The following is a 13,621-nucleotide window of genomic DNA, read 5'->3' as shown; positions in this document are numbered from 1 at the left end:
AGTTTGTTTCTCGTTAGTCCTTAACGTTGACTTCTGCAAGAAGGGCGTGGCACAAGCAGTCTCCTTTATAATCTGGAGAGGAGCTTAATGAGCATCAGCTGAGCGTAATTACCTCCCGTAATTACGTAGTTGTTCTTGACGCTGAGTAGCCCTTCGACAGCATGCATTCCAGAACAACTCACAGGTGGTTTCTGGATCACTCTCTCTTGTCTCCTCCCCACTGATCCAAGGCTCAGGCACCACCTGGTGGCCAACCAGTCTCTCTGCGCCCTGCTCGGAGTCGGAACCCTGTCCAGGGTCCTCCACATCCTCCAGGGCCGACTCATAGGGCCCCTCACTATCGGAGTCTGGTGGCAGCCCAAGCGGCTCCTGCCGGGCCACAACAGTATGCGTATTCATAAAGGAGGGGGGAATAGCAAGGGGTAGACTGTGTTGTTTTCAAAATAAAAAAATCCTTTCTAGAAGCTCAAGGTTATTCTTTGTCCCTGCACCTTTGCATCTGACCGGAACCAGCTGGGTGGAGATGCCAGCGTGGAAAAAGAAGATTGGACCATGTGATGGATTTGTGGGTGTGGGACAAGATCATGAACTTTCAACTGGGTGGAATCCCAGGAAATTTTTTTAGAATTGGGATTCCACAGTACGATGCCAAAATGTCTGATTTATTAAATTGGAACTTTAAGGATAGTTTTGCCTTGGACTCTGATTTAATTCTGCATGATACTTGGAATGCTGACAATTATAATGAGAGTGAGAGAGGGTCTCAGGGAAGTCCTGCCTTAGTACTTGGCAGCAACAGGTGCCCCCAGCATAAATCCTGTGTCACACACCTCATGGCCATGCCCATCATGGCCACGCCCCTGAACATGCCCCTCCCCCAGCCCTCTGAGGTCAAACACAAGCCGGATGCAGCCCTCAATGAAACCAAGTTTGACACCTCTGGTTTAGACAATCACTTATCTGAAGTGGTTATAGGTTCTCATGCTTCCAGCTAATTCTATTCTCAGTCATCCAGGTCCTTCCATTCCCCACCATCCAGTCAGAGCTGAAGAAGCTTCTTGGATGAGAAGTGAAACACCTTCAAAACCAGAAAGTCCAGTTGTGTTTTGGGGGAGGGAGGGGGGAAGAAAAAAACACCTTTGGGACATTCCAAGAACTTTGAATTTGTAGAGATCGCCAATGTGTTTCCAGCAGGTGTGAAATCAACTTACCTTCGCTACCGGTTCCCGAATGTGAGCGCACGCATCCTTCCGTACATGCGCAGAGCGTCAAAAATGGGACGTGATGACGTCCGTGTAGGTGGGCAGCCGAGGTGGGTTCCTACCATTTCGCACCTATTCGGTAGAACCGGTTCATCAAATCTACAGAACCGGTTGGAAGAGGTTCCACCAGTGGACCCGGAAAGCAGGCCACACCTACAGAAGAGGTTCCAAAAAATTTTGAAACCCACCACTGGTCCTTGGATATGATTATTCTGCACTATCATGCTCCTATTTATAAAACTCAGTGCCTCTGTGAAAGGTAAGGATGACTACTGCGTTTGTGGTGCAATCAGAACATGGCGTGTGTTGAAATTGTTTTAACGCAAACCAAAGATGCCTTTTAAAAAACAAGTTTACATCCTATTCTTATGCAGGCCAGTGCTGTGTGTGAGGTAATTTAAGGTGATTCTGACAAGTGTCGTCGGCATCTTCATATCCGGTCACATGGGCGGCAAGCCACTCCCATCCGGTCACATGGGCGGCAAGCCACTCCCATCTGGTCACATGGGCGGCAAGCCACTCCCATCCGGTCACATGGGCGGCAAGCCACTCCCATCCGGTCACATGGGTGGCAAGCCACTCCCACAAAGGAGGCCACACCCACAGAGTAGGTTCGAACAATTTTTGAAACCCACCACTGGTGGGCAGAGCCTCCCGCCACTACTGGTTCGCCTGAACCGGATAGAACCGGCTGCATTTCACCACTGGTTTGTAGCTTCTACAAGATCCCAACTCTGGGCTGCAGTAGCCAGTGCTTTGGATCTGAAGAGAAAAATCTCATCTGGAGCACACGGGGGTGGGGGGGAGAGAATGGATATAACACCTGTTAGAAACCACAAAAGAGCAGCATCATTTCCTCCCCCTCTCCCCCCGCCCGGACTTGTGTAATTCTGAAAAAAGTAAGGCTTCGTTTGTTTTCTAACAAGTGCAGGCGTACGCCCACTCATATACTGTGAATCACATTTTCCCCTTCAAAACATGGCCCTGAAATTTAGACCTGAAATTGGGGGGAAAACAAAGAAACAGAAGGAGCAGTGGGGGGGGGGGAGGGAGGGGGGAGGCAGAGAAGCTAAACTATCAGCCAGTGGTTTTATTGTAATTTTTTGCACTGAATGTTGCTGAGTTTTATCGGCAGAGTAACTGCACAGCTGAGGTGCTGCGTTTTCCCAGTTATTATCAGACGTAGAGCAAATTCAGGCTCAAGTGGCAGAGTGTCGCTTTTGAATGAGTTTCCCATTTGGCATGGGTTGCGTAATGCCATTATTTAAATTGAATAATTTGTACAAGAAGAGACTATGATTAATGACCCAAATCAAAATGGAGAGGAAATTGTGTACGGTGAAACACTGATCACAGTTCCGAAAGCCACCTTGTCTTTTAAAAGTAAGGTTATTGGGAGAACAAAATATTCTCATTTCAGGTTTTTTTTAAAATATACCTATGTACACAGGACCCTGGGTGTTTTTACAGGAATTTCATAATCCCTCTCTTTCTTTCTTTCTTTCTTTCTTTCTTTCTTTCTTTCTTTCTTTCTTTCTTTCTCTGTTTTCCTTTTTCTCTCTCTCTCTCTTTCTTTCATTCTTTACCTCTTCCTTTCTTTTCTTTCTCTTTTTCTGTCTCTCTCTCTTTCTTCCTTTCATTCTTACTTTCTCTGCCTGTCTTCCCTTCTCTTTTTCTTTTTCTGTTTGTATTCCATTCTCTTTTTCTTTCTCTTTCTTTCTTTCTCTTTCCCTCTTTCTTTCTTTGTCTGTCTTCCTTTCTTTTTCTTTCTCTCTCCCTCTCTCTTTCATTCTTTGTCTGTCTTCCTTTCTTTTTCTTTTTCTTTCTCTTTCTCTTTTTCTGTCTCTTCTTTCTTTCTTTCTTTCTTTCTTTCTCTGCCTGTCTTCCCTTCTCTTTTTCTTTTTCTGTTTGTCTTCCATTCTCTTTTTCTTTCTCTTTCTCTCTTTCTTCTTTCATTCTTTCATTGTCTGTCTTTCTCTCTCTCGCTTTTTTCCTCTGTATCTTTCTTTCTCTTTCTTTCTTTTTTCTTTCTTTCTCTGTCTGTCTTCCCCTCTCTCTCTCCCTCCCTCCCTCTCTCTCTCAGAGAAAAGAGAGAACATTATTTCAGAGGATCATGAATGATGCTATCCTGTGAGGGAGCACAAATAATATTCATTCTTCTCTGAGAGGAATTAGCTTGCACACATGTAGTTCTACCTTCAAATCTAGTGATGGAAAGATTTGTTTCTCACCCAGGCAGAGCCATTTTATCTGATCTTGGATATTCCTTGCTGTGTGCTCACAAACAAATAAGTTTTATGACCTGGTGGTGTTCCACTTAAAAGAAAAGTTTCCTTGGCTCCATTGTACAGACCTTCCTACCCAGAATTCCATGGACCCACTGAAGCTTTTGTCCTTCACCATTGTGTCCACCAGTACCTCTTAGCTGTTTGGAGAGTGGGGGCTGGTTGACAGATCAGGAGGCTCTGTTCATGGGGCACTCATTCCCTAGTAACCTCCTAGATCCGTGATGGTGAATCTATGGCACGCGTGTGTCGGGCCTGCAGTTATATCCCTTTTAGGATCTTTGGCCTGCCACACGCTCTCTTATTTCATTACGCTGTTTCATTACTGTAGTAGTTGGGAGGGGGGAATAGAAAGGAGTAGAATTGTGGAATGTGTTGTTGTCATTCTTTTCTAGAAGCCCAAGGTCATCTTTTGTCTCCGCACCTCTGCACCTGACCGGAAGCAGCTGGGTGGAGATTTTCAGACAAGTGGCTCTCCAGTCACTTTTTGAAAGCCTCCAGCGATGGAGCACCCACAACCTCTGAAGGCAACTTCTGTTCCATTGGATGGTTGCTCTCACCATTAGGAAATTTCTCCTTAGTTCCAGGTAGCTTGTGCCCTTGGTTAGTTTCCATCCATGTGCCTTTCCTGGGTATCCCAGGGTGACAAACAATGGATGGAAACTAATGCAGTAGGGATGCAACCTGGAATTAAGGAGAAACTTCCTAACTGTGAGGACAATTAACCAGTTGGAACAGCTTGCCTTCAGAAGTTGTGGGTGCTTTATCACTGGAGGCTTTTAAAGAAGAAACTGGACAGCCACCTGTTCTGACCCCCCTCGTTCCACACCAAAGCACACTCCGAGCCAGAGATAAATTACAGTATTTAATTAACAGACAAACATGTCCTTGACAGCAGCCCAGCACAGACAAGCTTGGGCAGCAATAAACACAGATAAGGCTTGGCAGCAATCCAGCCTGCCAAGCTCACACAAAGTTCTCCGACATTCGATTCTGTGTTGACTTCTGCAAAGAGGGACGTCTGCACAAGTAGCTTTTTATAGTCTGGAGAGGAGCCTAATGACCACCAGCTGAGCGCAATTACTTCCTGTAATTGCGTAATTGTTCCTGACGCCTAGTAGCTCTTTGATGGCGTGCATCCAGGAACAACTCACTCTCCGGCTCACTCTCCCTTGTCTCCTCCATACTGGTCCAAGGCTCAGGTCCCTCCTGGTGGCCAACCAGCCTCTCTGCACCCTACTTGGAGTTGGAACCCTGTCCAGGGTTCTCCACATCCTCCAGAACCGACTCATAGGGCCCCTCGCTGTCGGAATCTGGTGGCAGCTCCTGCTGGGCCACAACAGCCACCTGTCTGAAATGGTATAGGGTCACCTGCTTGAGCATGGGTTGGATTAGAAGAACTCCAAGGTCCCTTCCTGCTCTGCTCTGTTCTGTTCTATTCCATTCTATTCTATCCTACTTGAACAGGTGGTTGGACTAGAAGACCTCCAAGGTTCCTTCCAACTCTGTTCTGTTCTGCTCTGCTCTGCTCTGCTCTACTCTGTTCTATTCTATTCTATTCTATTCTATTCTATTCTACTCTACGCTATGCTACGCTATGCTATTCTATTCTCCTTGGGAAGTATAAGCTAGGCAGAAAAAAAATTACCAAATCCAGCCTGGACATCTGGCTGACTATGCAACAAACCATGATAATTTATCCATCTCGGCAAGATTTTCAATTTCACCAACCTTTCCTCCGTACTGAGCAATGTGAAACCTTCCCATTAGGAGGCTTTTGAATCCACATCCAGCCCAAGATGGAAATGTCTAAACCAATCCAGATAAATGAAGTGACAGAGCAGGCTGTTGCCCTGCTTATTAGCTTTTCGTGGTAAGGAAATGCTTCAGTTTTGGTTCTCTTTCCTTAAGGGTTTGTCCTGATGGTTTTTCAACCCATCCCCAGACACTAGGAAGAATAAATCCACACCTTGGTCCCTATGACAGTCCTTCAAACATTGAGAGACTGCCAAGGTGTTGTCCCTTGGACTTTAGACTAAACATACTCTATCGTTTCAAATATAACATGCTTGAGTCTCGAAGCTATCTTCGTTGCTCCTTTTAAGTTGACAAAAGAAAAAAAGAGAGAGAACACTCTAGATCTTCCAACAAAGACAAATTTGTATTGTTGTTAGTTGCAAAGTCATATCCGACCCATCATGACCCCATGGACAACGTTCCTCCAGGCCTTCCTGTCCTCTACCATCCTCTGAAGTCCTTTTAAGCTCACACAGATTGCTTCAGTGACTCCATCCAGCCACCTCATTCTCTGTCGTTCCCTTCTTCTTTTGCCCTCAATCTTACCCAGCATGAGGCTCTTCTCCAGGGAGTCCTTCCTTCTCATTAGGTGGCCAAAGCATTTGAGTTTCCTCTTCAGGATCTGGCCTTCTAAAGAGCATAGAGGGTTGATCTCCTCTAGAACTGATCGGTTGGATCACCGGACAGCATAACAGCATTCCATGCGCCTTCGGCGTTTAGACATGTTGGCCACATGACCACGGAGACGTCTTTGGACAGCACTGGCTCTTCGGCTTTGAAAGGGAGATGAGTACCACCCCCTAGAGTCAGGAACGACTAACACACATGTGCGAAGGAAACCTTTACATTTACCTTATGCGTACATACATACACAACATACATACGCACACACACACACATGGCACATGCATATTATTTGGAATAATCTGAATGCATATTCTGCAGAATTTAGAGGTACTAATTTTATTTTATTTTATTTTTAGAAACTGCATGCCCTGTGAAGCAATTATTTAGTCAGAATTTTGGCAGATTAATTTTCATCCCCATCCCACTTCCCCCCAAAAAATGATATAATAATCTTGGTGCCGAAAAAGCAGATTGCGTAGTTGTCAAGTTGTTAAGTGCTGGAGCAGCTCCAGTTCCATGAATTGCTGGGAATATTTTTCTTTTTAACCATGAAGTGCTAAGGAAAACATCCATTACCCTCTTTTAAGCTGGACTCATTATCTTGTTTATTCTAGCCAGTTTTTCTTAATAAACAATAAAAAAATAGGCAATTATTATTCTAATACAAAACAAGCCCATCCGTTTTCATCCACTTTTTAAAAATGTGTAAACAATTTCAATAAATTAAGTAAAACTCAGTTTTTGTCAATGTTTCAGAGTGATTGACAGACTAATCATGTCTACTCAAGTTGGTGTCAACTAATTGGCAAACCATATAGACAGGCCTGCAGAAAAAAATAAAATAAAATACAGGTACCCGTCAACTTACTTCCATAATTGAGCTCAAAATTCCTGTTGTTAAGCGAGACATTTGTTAAGTGAGTTTTGCCCCCATTTTATGACTTCCTTGCCACAGTTGTTAAGTGAATCACCAGAGTTGATAAGTTAGTATTACAGTTGTTAAGTGAATTGGGTTTCCCAAATCGATCAGAAGGTCACAAAAGGCGATCAAATGACCCAGGGACACTGCAACCGTCATAAATATGAGTCAGGTGTCACGCTGAATCTTGACCATGTGAATGTTGCAATGGTTATAAGTGTGAAAAACCAGTCACAAGTTACTTTTTTCAGAACCATTGTAACCTTTTTCCCCCCCCAGTAAATGTGTTTTTTTATTTTCCATTTTCATTTCGTACAGTCACATATATACTGTGCATAACCGGGGCCATATAATATTAAACAATAAACATAGCCATTTCTCTTGTCAACAATACCCCCCAAAATACAAACCCAATGTACCACTTCGACCCTCCATACACCCTTTCTTTCGCCCCCCTCCAACTTTCCTTCTTCCCTCCAACATTCCCCTCTACTCTACTTCCCCTCCCCCTCTATCACTCCTCTCTCCCAGTACACTCCCTCCCTTCCTTCTCACCCTCCCTCCTGTCCTCTCTCCCACCCTCTCTACCCCTCTTTCTTCTAGCCCTCTACTCCTCCTTTCGGTGTATTTCTACTATCTATTAATATATTCAGCTTGTCCTATTTTTACAGTGAAATTAAAGAGCAACAGTATACAAGTGCAATCACGTTACTATAAAATCTAACACATACTATATATCCCCCCTCCCGCCTCCCCCCTAACACCCCACGAACTATTGTAACCTTGACTGGTCACTAAATCAAGGACAACCTGTATATATTGCCCACCCCACTATCCAATATAGGATAAGTTGTGAATGCTCCATCACTGGACGTTTTAAGAAAAGAATGAACAACAATCTGTCTGAAGTTGTATAGACTCTCCTGCCTGGGCAGGGGATTGGACTAGACGACCTCCTAGGCCCCTTCCAACTCTGTTATTCTGTTATTAAGTCTCAAATTCTTTCTCAGTTGTGCACTAATCAGTTCAAAGAAACAGAACATTCTTTCTTTATCAGCCTGGGAAGTGGCTCCTTTTAGAAATACGATAACTCCTTCAGTGGTTTCTGAATCTAAACACTTAAGCAATTTAATCAGTGCACTGTTGTGTCTCCTTTGAAAAGATCATCGGCAAACAAATATTTTTTGAACGGATCATCTCTTCCCTGGAAAGTCTTAGGCGTAGAAGGGGCTGGTTGCATGCTTTTGCTAGAGGTCAGGGGTGTCAGACAGATTTCATTGAGGGCCACATCAGGTTTGGGTTTGATCTTGCGGAGGCCAGAGGGACATGGCCAGGGGTGTAAGCCAGCTCGACGTCACTCTGTGTTGGCCCAAGTGCTTTGCCAGAGAAAACTGTCTCCCGAGCTCTGTTTCTGGTTGCGACAGCCTCCTGCAGCCCTCTACCAGCGAAAATGGAGTGCCATTGCTGCTGGTGGAGGCACTGCAGGCCGGTTCTTTGCTGTTTCCGGGATAGCCCCACGGCCAGAGGTGAAATCCAACAGGTTCTGACAGGTTCTGGAGAACCGGTAGTGGGAAATTTTGAATAGTTCACAGAACCGATAGCAGAATTTTCAAGTAGTTCAGAAAACTGGCAAATGCCAACTCTGGCTGGTCCCAGAGTGGGGTGGAATGAGATTTTGCAGTTTACTTCCCCTGCCATGTTCACCAAGCCTCGCCCAGCAAGCCACACCACACCGGCCACGCCACGCACACAGAACCGGTAGTAAAAAAATGTGAATTTCAACACTATCCATGGGCCAGATCTGGCCCCCTGGGCCTTGAGTTTCACACCCTTGCTATAGGACAGCCATGGCGAACCTTTTTGACACCGAGTACCCAGAATGCTGGAAACTGGATGACCAGCTGGCTGGTGTGCATGTGCATGCCTGCCAGTGGGTTTTTGGCACGAACATGTGTGCCAGCCAGGTAGTCTTTGCAGGTGCCAGAGCATTGAAAACACGAAGACTGGTCGGCACGTACATAAATGCCTGCTTTTTGGCTGTTTTCTGGGCTGTTTTTCCAGGCTGTTTTCAGGACATTTTTGGCTGTTTCGGGGCCAAAAACAGCCCAGTAAATGGCCTCAAAACAGTCCCCCCCAAAAAAGCAGCCTGAAAACGGCTCCAAAATGACCCCAAAAATGCTGTGGTTTTTGGCCATTTTACAGGCCACTTTCAGGCCGTTTCCTGGCGCTCCAGTGCCCACGAAGACCAGTTGGCCAGCACGCATGTGAAACCAGAAAAGCAGCTGGTGAGGGCTCCACAGAGAGGGCTCTGCCTGCCACCTCTGGCACGTGTGCCATAAGTTTGCCATCACGGTTATAGGTAATCTTTTTCTCCAGCCATTCAGGACTGAGTCTGCCACTGAGCATTAACCCCAAGAAACCAAATTAAACAGAGGAGTTTAACAAACGAGCTTGCAAAAGGGGGGGGGGGGGTGGTCACATTAAGACACTGCAACCGTCATAAACATGAACCCGATTGCCAAGCCTCTGAATTTTGACCATGTGACCATGGGGTGCTGCAAGAGTCACAAGTGTGAAAAACAGCCGTAAGTCACTTTTCAGTGCTGTTATAACTTCAAATGGCCACTGAACGAATGGTTGTCTGTTTTCTGTGACAGCAGCTTAATGCTGTCGACGTCTATTTCTCTTTGCAAAGTCACATTCCATTCCTTCCAAACTTCGGTTCCTTGAAAACTGGTTACTTTTCCAAGCATGTAGAATATGACAATAATTGAGCTCAGGCTGCTGGTGTGTCATGTTCCTAGGAGACACTTTATGGTTTAGTTGGTTGGGAAATGTACTTTATATATATATATCTATCTATATATTGTATTTGAATTGAATTTTTAAAAATCCTTGTCAGCTTCCCAGATTCAGATTTATGAGATAGAGGTGGGTTGCTCTTATCTTCGCTACAGGTACACTGATCGTGGTCCATTCATGCACACGCCGAACGTGAATTATGTGCACTGCGCATGTGCCCGGCATGCACTGTGCATCCATCCGGTGTGCGCTGTGCACACATGTGCTTTCCACTGCCCTTGCGACACCTAGCTGCTTGGCAGAGGTCGCGCAGGCTGTGCACATGTACGCAATTGTCCGTGTTGTCTTAAAAACAGGTATGGAATGTGGGTGGGCAGATGGGCCGGTATGGTGGCCGCTACTACTACCGGTATGGCCCAGAGGTGGGATTCAGCCAGTTCGCACCACTTCGGGAGAACCGGTTGTTAACTTTCTGAGCAGTTTGGTGAACTGATTGTTGGAAGAAATCATTAGGGCAGAGAACTAGTTGTTAAATTATTTGAATCCCACCACTGGTATGGCCGTACCGGGCTGTACTGCCTGGAACCCATCACTGATATGAACCCATATAAATGGGGGTTCTACCACAAAACCGCGGACGACAAAATCGCGGTCGACGAAAGCGCGTATGTGACGTCATCACAGTGCGACGAAAAAGATCGAAAAAGATCGAAAAATGTAAAAATAAAGCTAAAACCTTCCCCTAACCCCCCAAACCTAACCCTAAACCTAACCCTAAACCTAACCCTTAACCTAACCCTAAACCTAACCCTTAACGTAACGAAAAACCTAACGCTAACCCTTAACCTAACGCTAAACGTAACGCTAACGCTCTAACCCTAACCCTAACCCTTAACCTAACCCTTACCTTTATGTGAATCGGCTTGCTGTAATTTAATTTTTATTTCAATTTTTCGATCTTTTTCGTTGCGTTGTGATGACGTCACATACGCGATTTCGTCGACCGCGCTTTTGTGGAACGCGCTTTTGACGGGTCACGATAAATGGGTAAATATAGATCTACGGCATCAAAAAGAAAACTATTATTTGTATTTTGTTTAGGAACATTTTATTTATCTATTTAATTTATTTATTAACCCAAACTATATAGCTGTCCAGCTCATACGTAGGTCATTCTGGGTGGCTCAATTTTTTTTTAAAAAAACCCATCAAATCCTAAAATTAGAATTCCATTTTGATCTTTTTCGAGCAAGAAGAGGAAGATTTATATTTTTTTGCACAGTCGGCACCTGCTTAGAGTTAGATATGGTTCAACAGGACTTGAGAAGGGGATTTAGTTCTCTTGTGGTTACATAGAAATTCTAGGCTGCTCCCCCTTTTCACTCCACCCCCAAATTGTGCCTTATCTTTCAATACCATATTTTTCGGAATATAAGACGCACCCCTTTTCCTCAAAAAAGAGGCTGAAAATCTGGGTGCATCTTATACATCGAATGCAGCATTTTTTTTGCCTCCCAAAGTCCCGCCCCTTCACCAAAATGACCATGCATAGCCTTATGGAGGCTTTCAGAAAGCTCCTGGGGACTGGGGAGGGCAGAAATAAGCAAAGAATGGGCCGTTTTTTGTCCCCCCCCCCGCCCCCAGCAGCACTCTATAAGTCTCCATAAGGCTATTCATGCCTTTTATTTGAAAAAAAAAATGGGCCCGTTTTCATGAAAAACGGGCCATTTTGGGGAGGTTTGCAGAGTGCAAAAACTTTTTTTTTCCTTTTGAAAGCTCTTTAGTTAGAGTGATTGATGAGAATTAGATTGATCAAGTGCTGTGCCAGCAGAAGCAAGTCTTAGGTGCTGCAGGTTGTCAGCGATTTCCTTCTCCAGCACATGGATAAACACACCTGAAAACATCTACCTTCCAACTACTCTCTCCCTCCCTCCCTCCCTACCTACTGTATTTCTCTCTCTCTCTCTCTCCCTATCTATCTGCTGTATTTCTCTCTCTCTATCCTTCTATCTACCTACCTACTCTCTCCCTCCCTACCTACTATATTTCTCTCTCTTTCTCTCCCTCTATCTACCTACTACCTACTCTCTCTCCCCCCTACCTATCTACTCTATTTCTCTCTCTCTATCCCTCTTTCTATCTACCTACCTATTCTCTCTATCCCTATCTACTGTATTTCTCTCTCTCTCCCTCTATCTACCTCTACCTACTCACTCTCTCTCTCTCTACCTATCTACTGTATTTCTCTCTCTCTTTCTATTTCTCTCTCTCTATCCCTCTACCTACCTACTACACCCTCTCTCTCTCCCTACCTACCTACTGTATTTTTCTATTTCTCTCCCTCTCTCCCTCTCTCTCTCTCCCTTTATCTAACTATCTACCTACCTACTCTCTCTCCCTATCTACCTACTGTATTTCTGTCTCTTTCTCTCCCTCTCTATCCCTCTATCTACCTACCTACTCACTCACTCTCTCTCCCTACCTATCTACTGTATTTCTCTCTCTCTTTCTATTTCTCTCTCTCTCTATCCCTCTACCTACCTACTACACCCTCTCTCTCTCCCTACCTATCTACTGCATTTCTCTATTTCTCTCTCTCTCTCTCTCTCTCTTATCTACCTACCTACCTACCTACCTACCTACCTACCTACCTACCTACCTACCTACTCTCTCTCCCTATCTACCTACTGTATTTCTGTTTCTTTCTCTCCCTCTCTATCCCTATATCTACTATCTTAAAAAAATAAATAAATTGCCTCTTCAAAACCTTGGTACTTCTTATACTCCAGTATGTCTTATACTCCAAAAAATATGGTAGATTGCAACTAGAAGTTACTCTGCCAAGTTTTTAACATTTTCATTGTTAAGACAACAAAATAATACTTTCTTCCCATTTTAAGAAACGATTTGAAATCTTGTTGTTTTTTTTAAAGTAATCCATTAAATCTTTATTGATTTTTATCCTCATTGCTTGGACTCCATCCAGGAATTATTTGCATTAAGATGCCCAGGAAGCTCACAAGCAAATTATAGAGGGAAGGAGGGAGCCAGTTTGCTCTAGTGGTTAAGCCACCAGGCTAGAAACCAAGAGGCTGTGAGTTCAAGTCCCGCCTTAGCCTTGAAAGGCAACTGAGTGACTTTGGGCCAGTCTCTCTCTTCAGCTTAACCCACCTCACAAGGTTGTTGTGGGGAAAATAAGAGGAGGAAGGTGTGTTGGATATGTTTGATGCCTTGAGCTACTTGTGAAAATAATAAAGGTGGAATATAAATAAATGAAGAGAGAGAGAGGGAGAGAGATTTTCAAATTTCCAGAGTTTGCATTATTTATTCCCAATAGTCCCCAGGCGGCCTCTTTGCTTTGAAAATGGCTTTCTAACCCCATTGTTCATTACCATGGATATGCTGTCATTGATGATGATCAGTTTTCATACTGGTCTTGCTTGGCTTAGCTGTATCTAGAAGACGCTTGGGTCAGGGATGGGATTCAATTCTTTTTACTGTGGGCGTGGCTTGATGGGCATGGCATGACTTGATGGGCATGGCAGAGAAAGGATACTGTAAACCAGTGTTTCTCAACCTTGGCTACTTGAAGATGTCCGGACTTCAACTCCCAGAATTCCCCAGCCAGCGAATGCTGGCTGGGGAATTCTGGGAGTTGAAGTCCGGACATCTTCAACTTGCCAAGGTTGAGAAACACTGCTGTAAACTCTCCATTCCCATCCCACTCCCGGGGAAGGATACTGTCAAATTTCCATTCCCTCCTGATCAGGTGGGACTCGGGCAGCAGAGAATAGATGGGGGTGGGGCCAGCCAGAGGTGGTATTTACTGGTTCTCCGAATTACTCAAAATTTCTGCTACCGGTTCTCCAGAACTGGTCAGAACCTGCTGAATAACATCTCTGGTTTGGATCCCATGAGATTATGTTTGA

This window comes from Thamnophis elegans, chromosome 6 (genome assembly GCF_009769535.1).
Source record: "Thamnophis elegans isolate rThaEle1 chromosome 6, rThaEle1.pri, whole genome shotgun sequence".
In the NCBI taxonomy this organism is placed as follows: domain Eukaryota; kingdom Metazoa; phylum Chordata; class Lepidosauria; order Squamata; family Colubridae; genus Thamnophis; species Thamnophis elegans.
Note: the sequence above shows the minus strand (reverse complement) of the source record.